Source organism: Lucilia cuprina, chromosome 3, assembly GCF_022045245.1.
Source record: "Lucilia cuprina isolate Lc7/37 chromosome 3, ASM2204524v1, whole genome shotgun sequence".
Lineage (NCBI taxonomy): Eukaryota > Metazoa > Arthropoda > Insecta > Diptera > Calliphoridae > Lucilia > Lucilia cuprina.
The window spans coordinates 11331615-11344037 of NC_060951.1; the positions used below are offsets into that span (position 1 = coordinate 11331615).

General features: G+C 28.4%; 1 protein-coding gene across 1 annotated transcript in view; it reads right to left on the reverse strand.

The window, feature by feature from the left end:
• Nucleotides 1–9878, reverse strand: part of LOC111684697 (probable serine/threonine-protein kinase DDB_G0282963) — a 74403-nt gene extending 64525 nt beyond the window's left edge. The window contains exon 1 of the mRNA XM_046945743.1: nucleotides 9574–9878. The gene's annotated coding sequence lies outside the window, so the exon portion shown is untranslated. The remainder of the gene's footprint in view (nucleotides 1–9573) is intronic.
• Nucleotides 9879–12423: the final 2545 nt, after the last annotated feature.

Here is a 12423-nt window from a genome sequence, read left to right on the forward strand (position 1 = left end):
AGACAGATAGAAAGACCTCTTCTTCTATTTTTGTATATATCTCTCTCACATTTTTATACAATTTCTCTACTACTCTCCGCAGACAACAAAACTGTAAAAATAAACAAAAATAATAATGAAAACAAAACGATACAAACAACTGTTAAACAGGTGCATTTCTCTTTTAAAGCTTTACTAAAAGAAGAAGAAATGGAATGTATATATATATAAAAAAAACTTAATTCCTCTAACAACAACTCAACCACATTTTAGTAGATTTGTGTGTGCTGGTGTTTAAGTGTTGGAATACCGCAAAAAAATCGCATAAATCTATGTTTTTAAAATATAATTGAGTTATTTTATTAATCATGCCACATCTAAATTTAATTTTAATTGAATCATCATTAGCAGAAATTTGTTAAAATTACTCAGCCGTTACTACTTAAGCCTCCATACAGTGGGGTCAAGGCAATAAATCACTTAAATCAGTACTAAACTAAATTTAAACAATAAACTAAGAATATCTCTTATAGTAAAAATTATATTGTGGAATCGAAAAGGACTAGGTTGGACTCTAACTTACGGATAGGACGAAGTAGTTTGAGGCGATTCTTGACTGTAAACTATTCTAGATATATAGAATGATGGGAGGTTGGACATTCTCTACAAAGTCTTTCCATTGTTATGGAACAGTTAGTGGGGGTAGGTATCTTTAAACTGATATTAGGGATCAAAGGAATTTCGGTCATCCTCGTTTTTGTGTGGATACGGGGACACAAACATTTAATAGGGAATAGTGTTGCTGACAAATTCTTTGTTGTCTTTATTTGACTGAAGAATATAATTAATCTAATTTTTTAAAATATAATTTAATTTAACAATTAGTTACATTTTTATCTTCCATAACAAATATGTAGACAAGAAAAAATTACTTGATGTAAATCACCACTTGTTTTATTAACAATCAAATAAATTAAATGACATTTTGTCGGAATTTTATCAAATAATCGTTAAGACAAATAGTTGTCACTTTCAAATATAAAAGTAAAGTACCTACTACGAGCATAAAAAGAAAAGAACCAACAAGTGTAAATAGATCATATTGAAAGTAAGAAAAACAAAAACAAAAGATCAATTGATGATATTGACAATTGGCTGAAGTTGATGGCAAAGATAAATAAGAAGATCAAGATGATGTTGAAAAGATGTTGACAATTCAAGTGGGAAATATTGTTGATGTCAATCATTTGACGTTCATTTGTGTATGAGTTTTGTTTTTTGACAATGTCAACAAATTTATTTTAATTTTTTTCGTGTTTGTATAGCACAAACATAAACAATATTCATATTTTTCATTTAATTAATTAAAAAGTATTCTATAGAATGTTCTAGTTTTTCAATAGTGTCTGTAAAGAAAAAAAAAAAAGGTTCCTACATGTAGAAACTTAAGTAACCGAACGCATAATCAGAGAGTCGTTTATTCTACTTATTCGCCTGTTCGTTCACATTCACATTTATTATCTAAATCATTTTATGATTGTTTTCAATGAATTTTTTGTTAGAATTGTTTTTTATTTTATTTACTTAATAAAAGAGCAACAGTTGGCAATCGTTAGATTTCTTAAAAAGAGTTTTCAAATATGTTTTTTTTTTAACAGCGTAGCGGGGAAAACTATTCACCTTTGATATTTTAGATTATAGGCTAGACTACGGTCAAGACTAAAGACGAAACTGTAGACAAGACTATAGACCAGACAGGAGCATGAACTAGACTAGGGACTATAATATTGACTATACTATTTACTAGACTAAAACCTAGACTAGACTATAGACTAGACTATAGACCAGACTATAGACTATAGGCTAGACTAGACTACAGACTAGACTATAGACTAGACTATAGACTAGACTATATACTAGACTATAGACTAGACTATAGACAAGACTTTAGACTAGACTAGACTATAGAAAAGGCTATATACTAGACTATAGAGTGGACTATAGACTAGACTATAGGCTAGACTATAGACTAGACCATAGACTATAGACTAGGCTATAGACTAGTCTATAGACTAGGCTATAGACTAGACTAGACTATAGTCTAAACTATAGGCTAGACTATATACTAATCTATTGGCTAGATTACAGGCTAGACTACAGACTAAACTGTAGGCTAGACTACAAACTACTATTGACTAGAATATAGAGTAGACTAAACTATAGACTAGAATATAGACTAGACTAGACTAGACTAGACTACACTAGATTATAGACTAGACTATAGAATAGACTATAGACAAGACTACACTATAAACTAGAATGTAGACTAGACTAAATTATATACTACACTATAGACTAGACTATAGTGTGGACTATAGACTAGACTATAGAGTGGACTATAGACTTGACTATAGACTAGACTATAGACTAGACTATAGACTAGACTATAGACTAGACTATAGACTAGACTATAGACTAGACTATAGACTAGACTATAGACTAGACTATAGACTAGACTATAGACTAGACTATAGACTAGACTATAGACTAGACTATAGACTAGACTATAGACTAGACTATAGACTAAACTATAGACTAGACTATAGACTTGACTATACTATAGACTAGACTATAGACTAGACTATAGACTAAACTATAAACTAGACTATAGCATAGACTATAAACTAGAATATAGACTAGACTATAGACTAGACTATAGACTAAACTATAGACTAGACTATAGACTTGACTATACTATAGACTAGACTATAGACTAGACTATAGACTAGACTATAGACTAGACTATAGACTAGACTATAGACTAGACTATAGACTAAACTATAGACTAGACTATAGACTAGACTATACTATAGACTAGTCTATAGTCTAGACTAGACTATAGACTAGACTAGACTATGGACTAGACTAGACTATGAACTAGACTATAGATTAGACTATAGATTAGACTATAGACTAGACTATAGACTAGACTATAGACTAGATTATAGACTAGACTATAGACTAGACTAGACTATAGACTAGACTATAGACTAGACTATAGAATAGACTATAGACTAAACTATAGACTAGACTATAGACTTGACTATACTATAGACTAGACTATAGACTAAACTATAAACTAGACTATAGAATAGACTATAAACTAGACTACAGACTATAAGACTAGACTATAGACTAGACTATACTATAGACTAGTCTATAGTCTAGACTATAGACTAGACTATAGACTAGATTATAGACTAGACTATAGACTAGACTAGACTATGGACTAGACTAGACTATGGACTAAACTATAGATTAGACTATAGATTAGACTATAGACTAACTATAGACTAGACTATAGACTAGACTATAGACTAGACTATAGACTAGTCTATAAACTAGACTATAGACTAGACTAAAGACTAGACTATAGACTGGACTCTAGACTAGACTATAGACTTCACTATAGACTACACTATAGACTAGATTACAGAATAGACTAGACTATACTATAGACTAGACTATACTATAGACTAGACTACACTATAGACTAGACTATAAACTAGACTATAGACTAGACTATAGACTAGACTATAGACTAGATTATAGACTAGATTATAGACTAGACTATAGACTAGACTATAGACTAGATTATAGACTAGACTATAGACTAGACTATAGACTAGACTATAGACTAGACTATAGACTAGACTATAGACTAGACTATAGACTAGACTATAGACTAGACTATAGACTAGACTATAGACTAGACTATAGACTAGACTATAGACTAGACTATAGACTAGACTATAGACTAGACTATAGACTAGACTATAGACTAGACTATAGACTAGACTATAGACTAGACTATAGACTAGACTATAGACTAGACTATAGACTAGACTATAGACTAGACTATAGACTAGACTATAGACTAGACTATAGACTAGACTATAGACTAGACTATAGACTAGACTATAGACTAGACTATAGGCTATATACTAATTTATTGACTAGATTACAGGCTAGACTACAGACTAAACTGTAGGCTAGACTACAAACTACTATTGACTAGAATATAGACTAGACTAAACTATAGACTAGAATATAGACTAGACTAGACTACACTAGATTATAGACTAGACTATAGACAAGACTACACTATAAACTAGAATGTAGACTAGACTAAACTATATACTACACTATAGACTAGACTAGACTATAGAGTGGACTATAGACTAGACTATAGAGTGGACTATAGACTAGACTATAGACTAGACTATAGACTAGACTATAGACTAGACTATAGACTAGACTATAGACTAGACTATAGACTAGACTATAGACTAGACTATAGACTAGACTATAGGCTAGACTATAGACTAGACTATAGACTAGACTATAGACTAGACTATAGACTAGACTATAGACTAGACTATAGACTAGACTATAGACTAGACTATAGACTAGACTATAGACTAGACTATAGACTAGACTATAGACTAGACTATAGACTAGACTATAGACTAGACTATAGACTAGACTATAGACTAGACTATAGACTAGACTATAGACTAGACTATAGACTAGACTATAGACTAGACTATAGACTAGACTATAGACTAGACCATAGACTAGACTATAGACTAGACTATAGACTAGACTATAGACTAGACTATAGACTAGACTATAGACTAAACTATAAACTAGACTATAGACTAGACTATAGACTAGACTAGACTATAGACTAAACTATAGACTAGACTATATACTAGACTATAGACTAGACTATAGACTAGACTATAGACTATAGACTAGACTATAGACTAATTTGTTTAAAATTTCTGGGAATTTATTTCACGAAAAACGTAAAGAATTGCTCAATTCATTATCTGGCAATACTAGCGTAATTTTAAATCGTAAAAGTGTAAACTTAAGCAGATTTAAAATCGTTTATATATGAAAATCTATTTCGTAAATAAAGTATATATTTCTATATAATCTTATACAATAATTTGTTTATATAACAACAAAAACTAAAATGAATTTTGTTGTCAAACAAAAACGTAAAAAAATATCAAAATAAACATGTGCTTTTTAGCAAAAAAAAAAAATAATAATAATAATAATAATAAAAAGTACAGAAGCAGCCGATAGACATCGTTTGGACTGACAAATAGTCAGACAGTAGAAGCTACAAATACATACTTACGCACCGTTCATATTGCTCTATACAATTATGGGTATTTAGTATATGTCTGTTGTTGTATGAACAGATTGTTTAAAATAAAATCAGTGTATAGAAAGAAAAATGTTTTAAACAAAAAAATTAGAATTTTAAATGAGGGCAAAGTTCTATAAAAACGTTATATGGTATGCAAAATACTAATACATACACTCGACGACAAAAAAACTCAAACATCTAAATAGAAATTTTGTTTTTGCTTGAAGTTTATATTGCAGTTTTGTTTAAAATGTTTGGATTTTATTGAAAGATTTTTAAGGTTTGTTGGGAAGAGTATTAAATATATGGAGCAGGACAAAATCAATTCAAAAAGTATTATGAATCACTTTCTGAATCTTCGTCCTTAACCTCTATGTATACAAATAGTAATGTATGATTTAGGGCGAGTTTTTCTGATAAAGATAATCTTCATTCTTTGGTTAAACCAGGTTTAATATGTTTTGTGTTTTTCAGTTATCAGTAAAGTTACTTATTATCTTAGTTTAACTGAGTGTAATTGGCCAATTAAACTTAAGTTATAAGTGAGAAAACACAATTAACAAAAACAATTAAACAATGATTTCGGAAGAACAAAAACATAATATTTTAAGTAAATTACAATTTTCTGATTTGTTTTGTTTTATTAATTATTGTTTTAAATGTTTATTTAACATTTTTCCAAAATTTTCCATTTTACAAAAGTATTGTGTGCAATACTTTTGTTCATTGTTTATGTTTTTGAGAGAAAACTTGGCAATACTAACAAAGTTAACTGAGCTTAAATCTAAAACTGAAAAGCACAATTATCGGTTAAAGTCCGCCTAAATCTGTTCCGAGTTTAATATAATAGCAGGTTAAGCCTAGTTTAACTGATGAGTAAGAAACCCGCCCTTATTCGAAAATATATTTTGAATATAGAAATACAAGATCGACTTTCTTTTAGATTTTGATTATATTTTTCCGAAAAGTTGGATTTTGAAATTTTGTAATTAAGAAACATTACTTTTACATTAATTTTTATTGTTATAGAATCTGAGATCCAGTATTTTGATCTAAATTATAAACTTTATTCGTATCTAAATTTTCAAGACATAAGGCGTACTTGGGACATTAGTACGAAAACTACTGCTCCATTCTAAGGTATGATAGTCCTATGCAAATCGAGCTATCGTAACATTATCGAAATAACAATCGAACTTCATTTCATAATATATTGTGGGAGTGATATGGAGCATATTGTTATCTTTGTAATGCTACACTCTTTCCTAGCGATCTTATGATAAAAACGAAGTTGGGGCATAAAAGTATGAATTACAGTTCACTCGTGGTCTACACAGATGTATCTAAACCTAAGAGCGGAGTAATAAAACATTTCTAGTTGTAGGAGAGAAGTGTGTTTAGGGATTCATGATCAATAAAGTCTGAGATTTTAACCTTCCAATGATTGGTATTAGATCTCTCTGGCATTTTAAACTTATTGAGATTGATGCACGAATACCAATTGACTCTTAACGAAATGTTGCAGGTGGAAACTAAAACTGTTCCGAATTCGTCTCCTTGTAGCATAGACGGTAATGAAATCGCAGACGAACTAGGCGAAGCAGGTACTAATTAAGAAAATATAGACGCATTAGTTGGAATATAATTTTCTTACAGTTTAGCGGTGAAATTGACTAGGCCAGGTCTAGAACAAAAAGCAAAGTGATCTACACTGAAGACAGGAGAAGGAATTTGTGCAATCTATGAATGATTTTTGTACATCTACGATGCCATTGTTGTACGAAGAAAGTCAATAGAGATAAAATATAAAAGATTGATGAACTTTTAAAAATAAACATAGTTTTACGTGCAGAATTTAGATGGACATGTACGGAATAAATAAATTTCAAAATGAACGTAGAATAAACATAATAAATAACATAAAATAAACATAGCATGTTTCAACCGATTGAGCGATAAAAAATTTGCGCTAAATTTACACAATAAATAAATTGTTTTAATAAGGGAGAATGGAACGAGTAAGTGCAATCCTAAATTTACGATCTTTTCGACAAAACGTCATTAGTATAAATGACGATTTATAGATTTATACAATCATTGAAAACTTTAACTATTTGTTAAAAAATTTTTAAATTTAAAATTTTTTCTTATAATAACGTTTAACTTTTATCTTAGAAAATATTTTTTTCAATTTATGTATTTGATAATAAATTTTCCAAAAATTTCCAAACATTTACATAAAATATGAAATATATTCAAAATCATTAAACAAAAATTGAAATAATCATACATATATCTACTTAAAAATCTTTAACACTTACTTTAGCTAAAGTTTATTTGTACTTAAGTTGTTAGATCAGTATTCCATATTAAAGTTTACATTATGGCTTAAAAAACTCTAAACTCAATTACACTTGATCACTTTAAATTGTAGTTTAATAGAAAAAAAACCTTCAAGAAAAATTAACATATTCATGTGATTTGATCTCATTTCGTTTTTTTTCTATTTTATTCAAATCAAACAAAAATATTGAACATGTTGGAAAGTTAACAAGTACAAAATAAATTTAAGCTAAGCAAATACATTTGGGCGCTACACCATACAAGTTAAAATGAAATTTAGATTTAAGATGAACTAAAGGTAAAATTAAACATATAATCTATATAAAGGCTTTTAGGTTCAGGTTAATATAACGTATTTTTTCTTCTCCCTTCTCAGTTATGATATGACTAGATGCAATGGCATCGAATAAATTCACTTTTTACTCCCTCGCCTATATACATCAATATATTACTTATAGTTTCATTTACACCTGAATAATTGCAAATATCTATAATCTAACACATAATTGTTTACATGTAAATATAGTTTAATTTAAACCTTATCTATTAGTTTTAACAATTATAGGGAGGGAGTTTTGTTGAACTAAAGTTTTCATTTTTTTATATATATTACATTCAAACAGCGACCCTGTTAATTTCTTATGCAAACTTTATTAAACTTGAGTAGTTTTGTAATGCATTTTAACAAGGAAAATGTGAAACTTAATTCTTTATTTAATTGATGGAACTTTAAACTAAATGGACCAGATAGGGTCGAACATGTGTTAAAGAAACATAACAAAAAAGTGTGAAAAAATAAAATGTTTGTCAATGAATAAATTTTCTATAGACTACATTTCTATAGAAAACTAGTTCATTTAATGAACAACTTTTCTCTGGAAAACTAGTTCATTTAATGAACAACTTTTCTATAGGAAACTAGCACATTCAATGAACAACTTTTCTCTGGAAAACTAGTTCATTTAATGAACAACTTTTCTCTGGAAAACTAGTTCATTTAATGAACAACTTTTCTCTGGAAAACTAGTTCATTTAATGAACAACTTTTCTCTGGAAAACTAGTTCATTTAATGAACAACTTTTCTATAGAAAACTAGTTCATTTAATGAACAACTTTTCTCTGGAAAACTAGTTCATTTAATGAACAACTTTTCTCTGGAAAACTAGTTCATTTAATGAACAACTTTTCTCTGAAAAACTAGTTCATTTAATGAACAACTTTTCTCTGAAAAACTAGTTCATTTAATGAACAACTTTTCTCTGGAAAACTAGTTCATTTAATGAACAACTTTTCTATAGAAAACTACTTCATTTAATGAATAACTTTTCTATAGAAAACTAGTTCATTTAATGAACAACTTTTCTATAGAAAACTAGTTCATTTAATGAACAACTTTTCTATAGAAAACTAGTTCATTTAATGAACAACTTTTCTATAGAAAACTAGTTCATTTAATGAACAACTTTTCTACAGAAAACTACTTCATTTAATGAACAACTTTTCTACAGAAAACTAGTTCATTTAATGAACAACTTTTCTATAGAAAACTAGTTCATTTAATGAACAACTTTTCTATAGAAAACTAGTTCATTTAATGAACAACTTTTCTATAGAAAACTAGTTCATTTAATGAACAACTTTTCTATAGAAAACTAGTTCATTTAATGAACAACTTTTCTGTAGAAAACTAGTTCATTTAATGAACAACTTTTCTGTAGAAAACTAGTTCATTTAATGAACAACTTTTCTGTAGAAAACTAGTTCATTTAATGAACAACTTTTCTGTAGAAAACTAGTTCATTTAATGAACAACTTTTCTATAGAAAACTAGTTCATTTAATGAACAACTTTTCTATAGAAAACTAGTTCTTTTAATGAACAAATTTTCTACAAGAAAACACTTTATGCTCATCAACTCTGTAAAAAGCTGTTGATTTTGTGGTCAACTTTAATAACATATTACAAAATATTCATAAATTAAAATAAATTTATTAACATATACAATTTTACAACTGAAACTTACCACATTCGCCTGGAAATTTTAATTTTTTAATTGTAAACACAATAATAAACAAATATAAAACGCATTAATAAACGTCACACTTTTTCTGAGTAATAAAAGTTAAGAATTGTTTTATGTCCAAAATAGTTTTGATTGTAGAATGCGGTTTTTAACAAATTGTCTTAAATAACACTTTTAGAAATAAACTTTGTTTATGAATTTGCCAAAATAAAAGATGGTCCCCGCAGTGAAACCTCAAGAAGAAAAAAATCTACATAACAAAAAAATGTGCTTTTCTTGGAGTTATTTGTTTACGTCAGGTATTTAATGTTTTTATCTGTTTTTGTTGTTGATTTTTTGTTTGCAAACAAAACAAAATCAATCGTTGGGTATGTTCAGTTAAAGTGTGTAAACGGAAATAAAAAACATATGAGATGTTGGGGGATGTTGCCAGGTTGAAGTTAAAAAATGCAGGGTTTGGAAATTAAATAAAGCTGTGTTATGATTTAACAATAATTATATTTATTGTAAAATATTGATTTTCTTAAGTTGACTAGCAAATAAAGATGGGAGTTATAAATAAAGAAAAGCAAATCTTTTATGTACGTCACATCTTATTCTCGCAGTAAATGGAGTCTCTAAGGGCGGGTTTTTTTCTGATAAAGATCATCTTCATTCTTTGGTTAAAACTGGTTTAATTTATGTTTTGTGTTTTTCAGTAATCAGTAAAGATACTTATTTTCTAAGTTAAACTAACGTCGAATTTTTCTGATAAAGATAATCTTCATTCTTTGGTTAAACCTGGTTTAATATATGTTTCGTGTTTTTCAGTTATCAGTAAAGACACTTATTATCTTAGTTTAACTGAGTGTAATTGGCCAATTAAACTCAAGTTATAAGTGAGAAAATACAATTAAGAATACAAAAACATAATATTTTAAGTAAATTACAATTTTCTCATTTGTTTTGTTTTATTAATTATTGTTTTAAATGTTTATTTAACATTTTTACAAAATTTTCTATTTTACAAAAGTATTGTTTGCAAAAAACAGCTGTTCATTGTTTATGTTTTGGAGTGAAAAGTTGGTAATACTAACAAAGTTAACTGAGCTTAAATCTAAAACTGAAAAACACAATCATCGGTTAAAGTCCGCCTAAATTTGTTCCGAGTTTAATCTAACAGCAAGTTAAGCCTAGTTTAACTGATGAGTAAGAAACCCGCCCTAAGTTAAACTAACGGCGAGTTTTTCTGATAAAGATAATCTTCATTCTTTGGTTAAACCTGGTTTAATATATGTTTCGTGTTTTTTAGTTATCAGTAAAGTTACTTATTATTATCTTATTTTAACTGAGTGAATTTGGCCAATTAAACTAAAGTTATAAGTGAGAAAACACAATTAACAAAAACAATGATATCAGAAGAACAAAAACATAATATTTTAAGTAAATTGCAATTTTCTGATTTGCTTTGTTTTATTAATTATTGTTTTAAATATTTATTTAACATTTTTCCAAAATTTTTAATTTTACAAAAGTGTTGTTTGCAAAAAACAGCTGTTCATTATTTATGTTTTTGAGTGAAAAGTTGGCAATACTAACAAAGTTAACTGAGCTTAAATCTAAAACTGAAAAACACAATCATCGGTTAAAGTCCGCCTAAATTTGTTCCGAGTTTAATCTAACAGCAAGTTAAGCCTAGTTTAACTGAGAAGTAAGAAACCCGCCCTAAGTGTAATTGGTCAATTAAACCTAAGTTATAAGTGAGAACCCAAATCAACAAAAACAAGAAAATAATGAATTCGGAAGAAGTAAAACCTTATAATTTAAGTAAATAGTAATTTTCTGTTTTCTTTTATCGTTATTATTATTGTTTTACATTTTTATTTATATATATTTTAAAGTTTTACATTTTACAAAAAGTGATATTTTTGCAAAAACAGCTGTTCATTGTTTGTGTATTTGACTGAAAAGCTGACAATACTAACAAAGTTAATTGATCCTAATTAACTGATAAACACAATCATTGGTTAAAGTCTACCTAAATTTGTTCCGACTTTATTATAACAGTAAGTTAAGCCCAGTTTAACTGAGTGATAAGGAACCCGCCTTAAGATAAACGAAGATATCGAAATGTATTTTATATAAAAATCTATACCTTAATAAAATCCTTTAAACTCTTCAAGGTCCTAAAGCACCAATGAAAATGGCGAAGTATATGAAACTTACAAAGCTGTATGAAAGGAAATATACAGCACCAGCATCAATCTACACGATACTTGAGGCAATAGTACTATTCTGCGGGCTCATACTGGATCAGCTGTGGGTCTTGTGAATACATACATACTTGTGTGGTGCTCCTTTAAAAGTAAATTAATTTCCAAACACAATCTTTGCAGATAAGAACATTCGTAATTTTCTTGCTACATAAGAATACTGGTTGTAGTGTTTTCGAACTATGATCTTTCATGATCTATAGACTATAGTACGATTCACTATTATAACAATTTTCAATAATTAAATATTTGATTTTAGTGCATATTCATGATATATCAAGGATACTTCCTATAATTTTGTCAGCTGTAGTCGTTAACAAATTATCTATTAGACAGAGATATTTTAGAGATATCTTGTCCTAAAAACCTGCCATATTTGAATCACTAAAATAACGCCATAACATCTGAAAGTCTAATCTTTCGACTTTGCTATAATGAGGCATCAAAGTAGTAAAAACAAATTCGAAAACCATTGGAATTACAGTAAAAACTCAGATGTTTGCAGTGCACTGACAATATTTATTGATAATAATGTACAATATATATAAGTATATTTGGATGCTTCCCATGCCAAACCGATTAATTATATTTTCAAACA